This window comes from Chinchilla lanigera, unplaced genomic scaffold, assembly GCF_000276665.1.
Source record: "Chinchilla lanigera isolate Chin_1 unplaced genomic scaffold, ChiLan1.0 scaffold00063, whole genome shotgun sequence".
NCBI lineage: Eukaryota > Metazoa > Chordata > Mammalia > Rodentia > Chinchillidae > Chinchilla > Chinchilla lanigera.
The window spans coordinates 11,911,508-11,928,243 of NW_004955464.1; the positions used below are offsets into that span (position 1 = coordinate 11,911,508).

At 45.2% G+C, this 16,736-nt stretch overlaps 1 pseudogene; it reads right to left on the reverse strand.

Annotated features, from left to right (window-relative positions):
* Positions 1–1,767: 1,767 nt before the first annotated feature.
* LOC102019486 lies at positions 1,768–2,974 on the reverse strand (annotated as a pseudogene).
* Positions 2,975–16,736: the final 13,762 nt, after the last annotated feature.

Genomic DNA, 16,736 nt, shown 5'->3' on the forward strand with positions numbered 1-16,736 from the left:
CTCACCCTCCTACAGTGCTGGTATTACAGGTGTGTACCACCACACCCACCCAGATGCTTACAATTTATAAAGCACTGTCACGTCTTTGGACACAGTTTCTGGGGCCTCCTGCTGAGTTTTGGGAGAGTTCATCTGTGATAAATTGATTGCATAAATGACCCAATACTCCACCACTCCCTATATTTATGCTCTTTGCAAAGTACTGTAATTTGGTAGCTCCTTCCCCAAGAGGCAGATTCTATTTCTCCACTCCTGTAACATTTACCACTTGCATTAACTAAGAGAGAGCTAGTTCTTAGTGAGTTCTTATTTCTTTGTCTCTCTCTGTCTTGGAACCCTGTCACTGTCGTGAGAACAAGCCCAAGCCAGTTGCCAGTGGATGAGAAGCCATGTGGCCTTGAGCCTACCTTCCCAGCTATGCCTGCTCAGCCCCTTAGGTGAGAGAGACAGCTGAGCAGGGCCACCTGACTGTAGATACATATGTGAGTCTCACCAAGCCTAACTGAGCTCAGTGGAACCACGAGCCAAACTGTAGTCCCAGAAAATAAAGAATGGGCATGGTGGTGCACAATGTAATCCCCACACTTGGGAGGCTGAGGCGGGAGGGTCGCTGTGAGTTCGAGGCCAGGCTGGGCTACATAGTGAGACCCTGTTGAGAGAGAAAGAGAGGAGGAGGGGGAAAGAATAAATAATGGTTGGTTTTTTTTTTCTTTTTTTGAGACAAGGTCTCACTATGCAGTTCAGGCTAGTCTTGAACTGTGCACTCCTATGCTTGGCCAGAATGGTTGTTTAAACAACTAATTTTAATGTTGGTTTATTACAAAGCAATAGCTACCTGATCTAATAACTAGCATCTACCAATCCCTATCTCTCAAATGAGTAACTGAGACCCACAGACAACCAGTGACATTTTGTGTGTGTGTGTGATTCCAAAATAGGGATTTATTAAGGATCATTTAGTTTCTGCATAAAAATCATCAATTGTTCCTCACTGGGTTTGTTATTAAACACACATCAAATCTTTGGGGGTTGCTTTGTTTGCCCCAATACTTTAAAAAATATAAGCTCTTTTTAGCACCAGGAAGGACCATTAAGGCAGCAAGGTGGCTTTGCGGGTCTCTGCAGCTGGAGGGCACATTTCTCCCTCTCCAGAAATCCACTTGTTTCTTAGGTTGGAAGAGCTGTCCCCGAAGAAAATAATTATGCACAAGAATGCAGATACAATCATCAGTGGTCAATTGTTTGTGCCCAGTAGCTTGCAAAGAAACGGCCCCTTGGTCATCAAAGGCTTGCTGGTTGGTTTCAACTATTAAAAAAACAACAACAACAGAAGAAACCTAAAAACAAAGACTGTCCGGCCAAAGGTAGATGGTTTCTAATATCGGCACTGTGCGCTTGGGTGTGCAAACCTCACTAGAACACACACCAGTTTGCTTTCTTAAAGAAAGCCACAATAAGGATCCTGCAAAATTTTGAATCAAATTTTTCATGGTCCCTAAAATACCCAAAGTATCATTCTGCCAGCTCCTCAGAGAAACAAATGCTTAGCTATGATGTGAAGAGTGTACTGCTCCCCCAGGGCAGTGCTCCTCGGCGCATGGGGGGCAAAACCCTAGGACTTATTAGGAACCTTAATTTTATTTATTTGTGTTTATGTTTTTGTGGTGCCAGGGATTGAACCCAGGGCCTCATGCATACTAGCCAAGTGTTGTACCACTGAGCTATACCCCAAACTTCAAAATTTTTATTTTGAAATAGGATCTTGCTAATTTGCCACAGGCTGAGCTCAAAGTTAGGATCCCCTGTCTCAGCCTCGTCCGGAGGTGGGATTACAGGCCTGCGCCATGGAGCCAGGCTGGTTAATTGATTTTTATCACACTGAAAGGAAGGTGTACAGTCAGTCTGTGCTGTTGTGCAAGTCAGACTCGGAAGAGGATCATCATTTATTGCTTCATTAGAATAAACTAAAAAAGAAAAAGACTTCAAAAACCCCAGGGCTGTCCCCTGCAGCCCAGGCTGACGTGGGGGTTGTGGGCAGGGCATGGCCAGCTAGGTGGCTTGGTTCACAGTGATTCAGGGGCCGGGGATATAGCTCAGTGGCACAAGCTCCTGACTGGCAAGTGGAAGGTCCTGAGTTCGATTCCCAGTACCAAAACAAACAAACAAAAAACAGTGATTCAGGTTTGCTCAGTTCTGCATGCAGTGCCACGCAGGCCCCGCCTACACCTTATAGTTGAGCTCCACGTTCATCTTGGTGTACATCTCGTATATGACGTCAATGGTGGCCGTGTAGTTGACCAGGAAGAGGCAGATCTTCTCCAGGCAGTCTTCCTCCGTCACGTTGTGCCCCTTGGAGAGCGCTTTGAGGAAGTCGGATTTGTAGGCGGCCGCATAGAGTGCTGCATGGAAGATCTGCACAAGCCAGCCATGGTACTTCTTGAGGGCCATCTCGTAGGCCTTGGTGGTATTGATGCAATTGTGGTTGGGGTGGGGTTCTTGTCCCGCTCGCCGTCACAGATGCTCTGGAGGAAGATCTGGATGAAGCACAGGCCCCCTTTCAGCCACATCAGTGCCAACGTGGCCTCCACTTATTTATTTATTTATTTATTTATTTATTTATTTATTTATTTTCCGGCACCGGGAATCGAACTCATGACCTCACGCTTGCCAGGCAGGGCGCTGTGCCCCTGAGCTAAGTCCCTGTGGCCCCCACTCTAGGCCACTCTGCCCCATACATTTCCTTCTCCACCTCCAGGATGTTCTACAGGGTCCAGAACTTGGCTGGGTTGGTGTCATACACAGCTTTGATTTTTGTGACGTTGCCGCTTATGTCTGCCGTGATGGGAGTGAACACTGCGGACCTGAGGCAATCGAAGAAGGGCGGCAGGTGGGACACCGCCTCCGAGAAGGGCCCGGTCTCGATCTGCTCGTCCGCGGGCAGCGGCTTCAGCAGGTGCTCCACAAGCAGTGCCATTTCGCGGTCGAGGCCCGCGGTGATGCCTTAACCCGCGCCATGGCTTCCACGCCACTCCTCGGGTCGCTGCCATCAGCGCCGGCCCGTCACTGCCGCCCTCCCTAAGCTCCGGGGACGCCAGCGTCGCCACTTCCACCAGCACCTGGCCCTCGTAGCCGCTCCAACCAGTGACTTGTTCAACACTACAGAGCCTGTGGGGAGCTCAACTGAGTCCATCCTGTATCTTTAAGACTCAATCCCTGGGAAGCCAGGGAGATAGCTCAGGGCACAGCGCCTGCCTGCAAGCGCACGGTCCTGAGTTCGATTCCCAGTACCAAAGGAAAAAAGAAAAAAGAATCTCCACTGCCTCTGTGTTTGCCACAGACAGGGACCACAAAGCTCCACCACTGTTAACAGAGATTCCCAGCCATTAGCCTGGACAGCTACAAGCCACACCTTAACTATTTTCCTCAACCCGTCTTAACCCCAGCCCTCTTTGCATACACATGAAATGTTAGGTTTGCTCCCTTCTATAATTTATTTAAAAATTAATTAGTTAGTACAATGCTTAGAATAGTGTCTGGCATGTAGCAAGGGCTAGATCATTAAATAAAATAGAATAGGATGACTAAAAATGAACCACAGCAATGACAGTTTTATTAGGGAAACATTTTTATTTTGGTCATGTGAGCAACATGCTTTTCATTTTGATCTGGCAAGATCAGTTTGAGTGTTGGGTCAGCTTCTACACCTTGCCACAAACTCTTCTATCTAAGATAGCGTAGGAAACATCCTGTGGGTGGCTAGCAAGTTTTTGAAAACCAGACACGCAAAAAAGCACCGATATTACTACACATTCACAACATATTTCACAAAGAACATATTCTTGGTAGGTTGTGTGTAGCCCTAATATAAATCCCTGTTATTTGAACTCATCTCAGGAATTATCCTGCAATGTGAAACAGCTTTTATAAAGCAAATCTGTATTCTTTGAGGGGCATTCAAAATGTTGAACAGAGATGCAATGGATTTTGTTGTGTCTGTCTAAAATAAATCCTCCCTTCCCAGGATCTCCCCAACACAGGTTCCAGGGTTGCCTGCCATTGAACCTCAGTACAAATCAAAGTACCCTGAGAGGTTTGGCCTTCTGTCCTTAGCTCTTTAACCCTGGAAGCTGTGTGATTCCTGCTCTCCTGAGGAACGTTAACAGAAGGTTTGGAGGCGCTGTCCTCAGGGACTCTGCTGTCATCACACTGACAGTCTGGATAGTCAGCTGCCAAGTCTGCAGGCTGTGGGCTCTATGGATGCCTCCCTAGCTGCCAACAGCATGCTGGTGACATCTTCACAAGCACGGACATCTGAAAGACATGACTCACAGCTCTGGCAAATGCCGACATCTGGTTCTAAGAGTTGGGGGAACATACATCTCTGGTTCAGTCCCTGTGACTCGGGGGCTGTCGGAATGAGCACAGGCGCGAAGTAAGGCCCTGACTCACTCCTAAGACTTCTTCAAATAGTTTAGGCTCTAGTATTATTCTGTGCCTTTAAACACACTAGTCCCTTGGCCTCTAATGCCTGATGTTTCTCTAGATTCTTCAACCATTCCCACCCAGCAATACATACTGCTTCGCAAACTTTTACTCATGCTTAAGATGGAGTTCACAGGCCTCAGGTTTCAGGTGGCAGGTGAAGCACAGACATTTACTATTGCCACTAAAATAACAGGAAAAAAATATATGTATATGTATATATATATAAATTTTTTTTGGTACCAGGAATCAAACTCAGGACCTCATGCTTGCCAGGTAGGCGCTTGTGCAGCTGAGCTATATCCCCAGCACTCCCCTTTTTTTTTAAAGAGTAAAAGAAGGATAACATAATGATGGGGGGGCTTACCAAATTACAGACAAAGTGGTAGGAAATTATCGATGGTTATTGTTTTACATACTGTTATCTACAAGATAGCTTCTCAGGAAAACAAATAGACAAACAATACTGAGTTACAGACAAAAGAGGTGGGAGATAATAGTTGTTGTACTATACTTTGATATCTTCAAAATGGCTTCTACAGAAAACCCTTTTTTTTTTTTGAGACAGGATCTTGCTATGCAGTTCATGATGGTCTCGAGCTCACTTTGTAGCCCAGGCTGGCCTCAATCTCACAGCGATCTTCCTGCCTCTGCCTCCCAAGTGCTGGGATTACAGGTGTGTGCCACCATGCACAGCAGAAAAACGTATTTTTAAAAGAAATTATTGGAAAAGAAAAAATTAAATTCCTCAAAGATAGAAAGTAAGTAATCTCAAACCGGAAGTAAATGCAAACAAAAAAAGAGAAGCCATGGAAGACACTAGAGGGAGCCAGGCTGTTCCCCTGGGGAGTCCTGGAGAAGGTCCAAGCAGGAACGGGACATGACACAGGACAGCCTGGACATGCTGCGACTTTGGAGGCTTTGCCTGCCCTCTTCAATAAAGTTAAGTCCTTGTTCAAGTCTAGAAAAATATTCTCTAAAGTGCCCAGTCTGGGAAGGGCAGCCACTGAGTGTATCACAGCTTGAGAAGAGCAGGACAAAGAGGAACTGAGTGACTATGGTCCCCCAGCACAAGAAGTGTAAAAAAAGAGAAAAGGGCAGTGAGATTGTAAGAATCCCCGCCTCCTTGGTCACTGTCTCTCCTGAGCAGTCAGCCCGCTGGGTCAGGAGAAAGTCTTCCTGCCAGGCAGCCCAGCCCAGCTGCAGTGAATGCGCATCACCTTCACTGATTTGTTCACTCAGTTCACTCCCTCTCTCTGGTGCAGAGGGTCATTCATATGACTCAATTCCCAGCACATACTATTCCTTTAATCACTGCTTTCCAGCGCCCCTTATCCACTCATAAGTAACTCTTTCTTAAAACTTTTATTAGTACATATTTGAAGTACATTATGGTTACAAATTCATCATGAAGCAACTCATAATTTAATGTCTTAGTTTTAACATGTTTTTGTAAAATATATAGTGCTTTGTATGTATATATTTTACAACTTTACTAAAGTACATTACTATAATGTATATATTTTACAACTTATTGGTGTACAATAAGCTGCACACCTCTGGGCGTCCTCTTGGCCCTGTGTAATCCATCCCTACCTCATGGTTCCCCTCCCTAAGCAACCACTGATGTACTGTCTGCTACTATATATATTTGTTGCAGTTTTAGGGGTGGGGAGGTAGCTCAGGGATAGAGTGCTTGTCTACCATGCACTGAGGCCCTAGGTTTAATCCTAAGCACTGAAAAAAAAAAAAAAAATTGGTTATATTTTCTAGGATTGTATAGAAATGGAGTAATTTAGTATATTCTTTTTTGTCTGGTTTCTTTCACTCAAAATAATTACCTTAAGGTTCATTCATGTTATGGCTGAGCAGTAGTCTGTTGTATTCTGTTATATGTGAGTATCAAAACTTATTTATTCAGTTTACAGGGCACTCCAACTTTGGATATCATAAATAAAGCCACTAGTCAGGTGTGGTGGCACACGCCTGTAATCCCAGCACTCGGGAGGCTGAGGAAGAAGTGAGTTTAAGGCCAGCCTAAACTATACAGCCAAACTATGTCTAAAAAAAAAAAAAAAATCCCCAGTGTCACAAAAACAAATGAAAAAACTATAAATGTACAGTTGGAACCATAGTGTTCAAAAGGCTAAAGGTGATTTTGTGTTTCCTTTAATTACTTCATTACTGTGTATCTGGTTTATTGTTATTTCCTGTCTTGGCTGAAGTAGCCCCTCTTTTGAGAGGATTCCCCGGAATCCCCTAGTCGACACTGGGGACACTCCAAGGCACTCACCCAAGCGATAACCATCCCTGTGCTTTCCTGGCGGGATGGTTTATCACACAGTATGCAACTGTGTTTACATCTGTCGGGACTCTCCCTAGATCAGGGACTGTCTTCCACCGTGTTATTCCTACCACCACGTTCAACTGAGTGTGCGAGTGAATGAGTCCTGCTGTATTACAGTCTACAGCATCATCCTGATGACTCCCTCAGTTTACATCCAAGAGCCCAGGATACTGTCCTCTCTTAACACATCTAATGATAGACCACCGGTGCTTGTTTGAGTAACTGTAGGCTTTGTACATTTCTGAAAACGATTCTGCCTTAAGAGCTGTAGTCCACAAGCCCCTCTATCAAGAGAGGAGTCTCTGAAAGCAATTTCTTCTTCCTTTAAAACAGGAGGATGGACATGCCCAAACAGCCTCCTCAAAGACAGGTGTGCAGTCCAGTGGCAGTGCCTGTATTGCACTCCTGAAGCCCTGAGTTCAATTCCCAGCACTGTAAAAACAAAAAACCAGAAACTTAGGATTCATCAGGCTGACCTGTCCTGACTTTGTCACTGGAGAAAATTCTCAGTGTCCTGGCAAACTGCAGCCGTTATTTACACACACACACACATACCCTGTGGGGTTGTAGAACGAATGAAGTCCGCGGAAGTTCACCTGAGCAGCTTTCCTGGCGTACTTGGGGGGAAAGGAAGGGCAGATGCAGAAGGCCCCAATGTGGGAACAAACAGCTGGCTGCCAGGGCTTGGGACAGTGCACCTCTGGCTCCTTCCTGCTGCCCTCTACCTGCAGCTTTAGACATCTTTGGACGGCATCTCAGCAACAGCTGACCCCTGAGAATCAGAATGTGGCAGCAGCCCCAAGGTCACCGGGGCCATCCTCAGCACTGCAGGCAACCTGTGTCCTTCCTGTCTACATTGTGAAGTGCCCAGGATTCTAGAGAAGACCTCAGCCAATGAGTTTTAGCTGGTGTCAGCTCTCAAGAGACCTTGGAGGTCACTTGTTCAATATCCCATTAAGATGCAAATACCACCAGTTATATCCTTGTCTCAAGACCACCTGGGTCACTGACCCAATTTGTAATGTACTTCCAATCACCTTAAGTGACTTTTCTAGGTGGAGAAAAGACTTACTGATGAACTTGATTTGAAGGGACAGCATAGTAAAGCCTTCAGGAGTGCAAGGCCCCCACTCGTCCAGGGGACCGTGATTCAGGATGTATTTCACCCCACAGCCATCACCCATAAGGCTCTCAACCAACCTGTCTTCAAACTCATCTGCATGAAACTTGATGAAGCCCCTTCTTTGCTATGTGGACCCTCTGGTGGCCAGGGAACTTGAAGTTGGCCTTGTGTAAGTCCTTGATCACATGTTCCTTGTCCTGCAGCTTAGCGCAGATGGACATGATGACTCATCTAATGTGAACCCTCACCACCTGACACCCAAAGTTAAAGGGGGGAGGGTTTATTTCAGTTCACAGGCTGTAAAGGTTTCAGTCCAAGGATCCAGGGCAGGATGGCATAGCAGAGGGGCATTACAGAGGAGAAATAGTCCACGGCAGAACAGGCAGGAGGCAATTAGCAGTAGCCTCCATTTCCCTTTTATCCCATCTGCCACCAGGCTTTTGGGTGGTACCACCCACACACAGCCTGGGCCTTTCCATTATCCACACCCAGAACTATGCTAAACCAGAGGACTAATTTAGTACTACACACCCTTAGTTCCATATCACACACCACAGATCCAGCCAGTTTTTTTTTTTTTTGTCTTTTTCAGACAAGGTCTCGCTACGCAGTTCAGGCTGGCTTTTTTTTTTTTTTTTGATTTATCTCCGGTACCGGAACCGAACTCACGACCTTGCGCTTGCCAGGCAGGCACTTTTGCCGCTGAGCTAAATCCCCAGCCCCAGTTCAGGCTGGCCTTGAGCTCACTTTGTAGCCCAGGCTGGCCTCAAACTCGCAATGATCCTCCTGTCTCAGCCCCCCAAGTGCCAGCCAACTTTAAAAGGCCCCAGCTATGAGTGCACGAGGCTTTGAAGTGACATCTAAACACAAGCCATAACATTGGGATTGGACCCAGGGCCTTTACACTGCTACAGGTCCAGCCCTTTAAAAATTTTTTTTCTTTTAAATTTTTGAGACAAGGGGCTGGGGATTTAGCTCAGTGGCACAGCGCCTGCGCGGCAAGCGCAAGGTCGTGAGTTTGATCCTTGGTACCAGAAAAAAACCAAAACCCAAAAAAAAAAAAAAAATTGGGGCTGGGGATTTAGCTCAGCGGCACAGCGCACAGCGCCTGCCTGGCAAGCGCAAGGTCATGAGTTCATTCCAGGTACTGGAAAAAAAAAAAAAAAAGAGTCTGAGACAAGAGTCTGCTAAATTGCTAAACTGCCCAGGCTGGGGTCAAACTCACAATATTCCTGTCTCCGTATCCCAGAGTTCTGGGATAACAGGTATGCACCATAATACCTAGCTGGAGAGAGTAACATTTTTGGTTCACGAGACAGGGTCTTGCTACGTAGTTCAGGCTGGCCTTGAACTCACTTGTTGCACAGGCTGACCTCAAACTTGCAGCAATCCTCCTACCTCAGCTTCCTGAGTGGTGGGATCACAAGTGTGGCCCCCCTACCCCCATGAGTCTTTTTCTTCATGTTTTGAAGAACACTGAATTCTGGGTCTTGGATCAATACTTCCCGATCAGTTAACTTGCTTTCAGGTTTAAGCAACAAAAAGCCCAACCCAAAGAGGCTTAAACAATAAAGATAATTGGCCAAAATGGAAAAGACCACCATGAAAATGAGCTTTGAGTTTGACCAGGGCACTGGCAATGATTCTCTGCAGTAACCTTGGTCTTTGCCTTCCACTGATGCCTCAGCTTCACCCTCCGGCTGGTTTTCTCAAGGTTGCTAAGCAGCGGTGTTTCTCACACGCTTCCTTCTCCTTAGCCAGGAGAAAGCATTACCTCCCACAACCCTTGGGCAGAAGTTCTGAGTCCTTCTCTGATCCCATGAATCAACCGCTATGGCTAACAGGATGGGTTTACCTTAATAAGGTTAGACCAGTAAGAGCCCAACCGGGGGCAAAGGGTATGCCACCATTCACCCACACTATTGGTTGTTTTTTTTTCTTTTCTTTTCTTTTTTTTCAGACTATTGGTTGTCAAACTCACGATGTCTACTCCAACTTCTGAAGACTAAAAATCACATTGTTTTCCTATTGTATAAGTTACCCAAAACTTAGCAGCTTCAAACATGACAAATCATTTACTATCTCACAGTATCAGTAGAATGGGAATTTGGGCATGGTGTAGCAGGGTTATCTGCTTTATAGTCTCTCACTAGGAAGCAATCAAGATGTTAATCAGGAGCTGGAGGGTAGCTCAGTGGCAGACCACTTGCCTGACATGTACATGAACCTGGGTTTGATCCCCAAAAGCTAAAAAGGTCTGACGGAGTCCCTGTTCCTTGTATTTCTGGGAGCCTATGCCCTCCACCTCTGGTAGATGATTCACATCTGATATACACGAGACACAAACTGTCAGCAAACCTTCCAATTTGTATTTTAACTGTGGAGGGATTAAAACTTTTGCTTAGGACATGTCCACATTAGAGACTTCATTTTTAGAAATCATTCTTTATGTTTAAAATTCTGAAAGAAAAACTTGAAGTATTGATAAATAGTCTCTATCCTGTTAAACTAAAACAAATGCTGGGAAAATAGAGCTGGGCATGGTGGTGCACACCTGTAACCCCAGGAGCTGAGGCAGGAGATCACTGTGACTCTGAGGCCAGCCTGGGCTACACAGTGAGACCCTGTCTCAAAAAAGCAAAAAAAGCTGTGTGTGGTGGCGGATGCCTGCATAGGGGAAAGGAGTCTGTAGGCAGGGAGAGTCAAATAAGGACCTCACTAGGCTTTCTGGCTAAAGAGTTAAAACTTTGCTAGAGGGAGCAACTAAGAGGATAAGGATGAGAGCTGCTAAACACAGCAGGAGGAAGCCAGGTGCCTCCACTAAGTTACTCACCCCTACTCTCCAATAAAATGCAAAGGAGAGAAAGGGTGGCCGTTAAAAGGAAAGTGTTATTTGGTATATAAAATACACACACCTAGGGACATAATTTTTTCCACTGTTGGGCTCCAGGGTCACTATATTACTGCACTAGATATTCACGCATCCCCTTAATCACTAACTTGACCTCATGTGTAAGGCTCCTCCTCACCTTCCCTTTTAAGCTCCAGAGATAGTCCCTGACAAGGACAAACAGGCAGGGAGAAATCAAAGCCCACCTACTAATGTGCATGTAGGCAATGGTGCCCAGGTTAGGGTCTTGGGGCCTGTGACCCACCCTAAGAGAGCTAATCAGGTTGTGACAAGCTCCTGGCAGAGAGAGTCCCTACCACTTGATAAAAGGAAGCAGAACACAAAAAGCTCCACTGGCATCCATATCTGGACCCCCTGCCCACCTCTTACAGGGCACCTATCTTCTGATTTTTCCTTCCTACAAATAAAGTGTACTCCTTTTTAAACTTCATTCCTTTAATTTGTTACTGGTGCTGAGTTTACAATCCAGTAGGCTGTGGAGCACTGGTGTGTATCCTGGATGTGACACTTGTAATCTCAGCACTAGGGAGGCTGAGGCAGGAGGATCACCATGAGTTCAAGGCCAGCCTGAACTACATGGCAAGACTCTCTCAAAAAACAAAACTGTGAAAATAAAAAGCGCTTGAGACCCTTGGAAGGTTGAGGCAAGAGGATTGTTACAAGTTCAAGACCAGCCTGGGTTACAAAGTGAGCTCAAGGCCAGCCTGAACTACATAGCAAAACACTGTCTCAAAAAGAAAAAGAAAAGCACTTGAGAGAATGTGTTAAGAAAGTGACTTATTTAGATTCAGGTTATTTTATGAAGCTACCAAATGCTAAAAAGAATGTCACTTTTTTGTTATGGAATTCAGAGAATGCAAAATTTTAGAAATTTGTGTTGAATTTTTGACGCTGATATACTTTTCGTGTACGTTTTTCTTTTTTTTTTTTTTGTCGTTTTTTTGAGACAGGGTCTCACTATGTAGTTCAGGCTGGCCTTGAATTCGCAAGGATCCTGCTGCCTCAGCCTCCCAAATGCTGGGATTACAGGCATGCACCACCACATTTGGCTGTGTACTTTTTTTTATGTCTGTGTATTAAAAATTGTTTGGGGGGCTGGGAATTTAGCTCAGCGGCACAGCGCCTGCCTGGCAAGCGCAAGGTCCTGAGTTCGGTTCCCGGTACCGGAAAAAAAAACAAAAAATAAATAAATATAAAAATAAAAATTGTTTGGGTTTGGTTGTGGGTTTTTTTATTTTGTTTTGTCATTTTGAGACAGGGTCTCGCTATGCAGTTTAGGCTGGCCTTGGGCTCCCTCTGTAGCCCGGGCTGGTCTCAAACTCACAACGATCCTCTTGCCTCAGTCTCCCAAGTGCTGGGATTACAGGAGTGTGCCACCATGCCTGGCTTAAAAATTGTTTTCTATGGAATTAGTACTACACTTTGAAGTAAACAAAGAATTTATATTTTCTGATAAACAGTTTGTAAACTTAGTTTCTTTATCTCAATTTACTTAAAATAATGGACCAATAAACTGAAAAAATACAAAAGATAAAACAAATGTCAACTAGGGCTGCAGTGTACCTCAAGGCACACCTGGGGAAAAGATCCCCTTCCAAGTTCACACAGCTATTGGTAGGATTCAGTTCCTTGAAGATTTTGAGACTCAGGGTCTAAGTTCCTTAATGTTAGCTGGAGGCTCACTCAGACCTTTTTTTTCCTTTTTTATCTTTTTGAGACAAGGTCTCGCTATGCAGCTCAGGCTGGTCTTGAACTCACTTTGTAGCCTAGGCTGATCTCAAACTCCCAAAGATCCTCCTGCTTCAGCCTCCTGAGTGCTTACATTACAGGCGTGAGCCACCATGCCCAGCCTCACTCAGATCTCTGCAGGTAGCTCCAGCAGGATAAGCACACAGGCAGAAAGTAAATCTCAGTAAAGAAGATAGGAGACACAATCTTCCAACCTCATCACAGAAGTGCTAGCCCATCACTTGCTATACTGTTTGTAGAAGCAGGTCACCAGGTCCAGCCCCACTCACGGGGAGCGAACCACATAGAAGCAGAAACCAGGCAGCAAAGTCTCTGGGACCCATGCAAATAACTGTCCAGCACACTTAGTAAGTAGGCCTCATTTCTTTCCAGGCCACTGTAATTAGTTTTTTCAGTCTGAGTTAGGGTCTTACTATGTAGCTCAGACTGGCTTCAAAATCACTATGTAGTTGGGTGGCAGTGCACATCTGCAATCCCAGCAATTGAGAGGCTGCAGCAGGATTGCAAGGACTGCCTGGTTATGTAATGAGTTTAAGGCCAGCCTGAACTACATAGCAAGAATCTGTCACAAAAAACAACCCCCCAACTGGGCATGGTGGCGCACACCTGTAATCCCAGCACTCGGGAAGCTGAGGCAGGAGGATCGTTTTGAGTTTGAGACCAACGTGAGCTACAAAGTGAGGTCAAGGACAGCCTGAACTGCATAGTGAGACCCTGTCTCAAAAAGACCAAAACAAAACAAAAAAAACCACAAAAAATAAAAAACAAACCCAACCCCTGACCCTGCAAAAAAACTTTACTATGTAGCCTCAAACTTTAGGCAATCCTCCTGTCTCAGCCTCCCAAGTGCTGGGATTACAGGTGTGTGCTACTATGCCCAGTTTAAAGTAGTTTTTACATTTTTTATTAATACCATGATTCACAGTATGTACTTCAAATTAAGGCCTAATAAGCATGTATATATAGCATATATACACATGCTATATTTTGGACCTGGAATGTTCCTCAAAAGCCTATGTGGCTTGGTTTCCAGCTTGGCACTTTGGGAGGTGACAGAAACTTTCAAGATGTGTGGCCTTGGGCTGGGGATTTAGCTCAGTGGCACAGCGCCTGCCCGGCAAGCGCAAGGTGGTGAGTTCGATTGCCGGTACCGGAAAAAACAAACAAACAAACAAACAAAAAAAAGATGTGTGGCCTATGGGATGTCTTCCGTCACTGGGTTCATGCCCTTGAAGTCAGTCATGGGACCTGGGGGACGTCCTCTTCCTCATTTTCAAGTCCTGGAACAGTCTGCCCCACCACATATTCCCATAATGGGCTGCCTCACCACTAGCCCAAACCAATGGGGCCAACTGGTTATAGACTAAAACCTCCAAAATAAACCTTTCCTCTTCTTAAGTTCATTTATCTCAGCATTTGTTACAGTAGTGTAAAGCTAACACTACACACACACTGAAGCAAATGCTTTAAAAAATAGTATTTCCTCATGAGCTGGGGGTATACCACCATACTGAGCTACATAGCTCAGTAGTAGAACACTTACCTAGCATGTGTAAAGCTGTTATGGTTGATACATTGTATCAACTTGAGTCTAGAGGTTTGGCTAAGTGACTCAGCAGGAAGCCAGGGTACTTACTTTGAATACATCCTGAGCCTGTGCAAGAGGAGCTCATGGAGATTATGTGAGAGCTACATGCCCCTTAGGTGGGGTAGCCTGTTTACAATGTAAGAGAGGGAAAGAGGCTGCTTGCTGCCATTCCTCCCTTTTGCTCTGGCTGTTTGCTGTTCGGCTGCCATTCCCCACTTTGCTCTTGTTGCTTTGTTATCTTCTGCCTCGGAGCCAGCCAAATATGGTCTAAAACTTCCACAAACTGTAATCTAAATAAACCTTTCCTTCCTTAATTTTGGACGTTGCGTATTTTGTCTCAGCAAGGAGAGAAAAGTAACTAAGACAAAAGCCCAGTAATATTTACCCTTACTGTGTGTAATATACTAATCTTCCCTCCCTTCCTCTCTACCAACTTTTTTAAAGACAGTTTTACTGTATAGTCCAGAATGGCCTTGAACTTGTTATATAGCCCAAGCTTCGTTTAACTTGGACCATCCTGCCTTAGCTTCCCAAGTGCTGAGGTTACCGACATGCACTGCACTGGCTCCTTTCTCTTTTTCCAAGTATAAGGTGAGACAGAGTCTTGCTATGTAGGTTAGGCTGGCTTGAACTCACTATGTAACTCAAGCTGGCCTGCAACTCACAGTGATCCTCCTACCTCATGGCTCCTTTCTTTCTTTCTTTTTTTTTTTTTTTATGGCTCCTTTCTTTCTGCAGTGATGGAGATCAAATCCTGGACTCATGCATGCTAAGCACATCTTCTACCACTGAGCTACACTCTTAACCCTCTATTTTCTTAAGGTGATATGTGTGTTAATAGGAATTGAACTCAGGCCCTTTTGCACTGAGCTGCATCCCCACCCCACTCCCCTTTTTATGAGAGGGTCTCACTAAGTCCTTTAATTGCCCAGGCTGGGCTTGAACATGCAATCGTCCTGACTCAATCACCCACAGTGCTGAGATTACAGGCACGTGCCATCACATCCAGATTAACATGATCATCTAATTTATTATTTTAGGAGGTGCTGTTAAATAGTCTATTACACCTCGAGTCAGTGAGTCAGTTGTGTTTTTTTGTTTTTTGTTTGTCTTTTTGAGACAGGGTTTCACTGTGCAGTTCAGTTGAACTCACAGCAATCCTATCTCAGCCTCCTGAGTGTTAGGATTACAGGCGTGCACCAGCAGTGAGTCAGTTTTCACAGTGAGAGAAAGCAAGATTTCAAACTTGAACCTTTGGAGCCCTTCTTTGAAATAGGCACTGAACCATTCATAAAGGTGGGGCCCTTGTGACCCAAAGGCTTCCAATTAGGCCCCATTTCCCATGACTGCTGCATTGAGGATTATGTTTCCACATATGCTCTTGGGTGAGGGGGACACACAGACCATAGTAGCTGGTAAAAAGTTACACATAATACTTGCTCATGTCCTTCCCTCAGTACAGGAGATTAAACCCAGGGCCTTGGCATTAAGCTACAACCTAGCTCTTTTAAAAAAAAAATGTATGCTGGGTATGGTGGCTCATGCCTAGCACCTGGGAGGCTGAGGCAGGCCAGCCTTAGCTACACAGTGAGTTTAAGGCCAGCTTAAACTACGTAGTGAGACCCTGTCTCAAAAAGAAAAAAAAAAGAGCAAGGTGAGGTGGGAAGAAAACATGGATCTGCAATCTGACTCACTACAAGTTCCTTCTCCAGACCCTGGCTCTGCCCCTGGGGACATTCAAAATACATCTTCTCTCCTTGTCTCAGAAACACTACTCCCTGGCCAGGCATCAATGATGTACACCTATATCCCAACACTTGGGATGCACTAAGGCAGGAGGAACACAAGTTCCAAGGCCAGCCTGGGCTACAAAGCAAGACCACGTCTCAAAACAAAACCAAAAACAGTTATATTTGGAGACAGTGTCTCTCTTCCCTCCGTCTGCCCTTCTCACGTGTAACACTGCCAATTCCCCAGGTCTTCTGCCGCTTGGGACAGCTTCTTCTCCGTGCTCGCCCTCCTCAGGCTATAACCAAGTTTGCCAATGTACCTCCTAAAATGTCCCTTTAAAATATGGTTTGAGAAGCTTAAGTTTAGCAGCTCTCTAAGATAAGGTCTGACCTTAAGAAGTACACTGACCTTCAAAAGCATTTTATGTTGAGGCAGTCATTTCACTTCCTCATTCAGCAAAGATGAGCATCTTCCTAGTGGGAGGCCCATGAAACCCGATCAGCTTGTTTTCCAGCTTAAAATTCTTGCACTGGCTTCCAATTACTCTAAATAAAATACTTAATTCTTTTCATGTGGCCTATAAGGCCCCGTATAGTTGGCTTATCCAGCCTTGCATTTTGCAACCATTCCCTTCTCTGTTGCAGCATTCCGGGCCTCGTTCAGGTCCCGGAATACACACCTGCCTTAGGAGCTACCCATGCACACAACCTGTGCCCTCTGCCAGAGCACCCCACACTCTCCACTGCCTCACCTGACTCCTCTACATCCTCCAATTAATTAATTAATTAATTAACTTTTTTAAGAC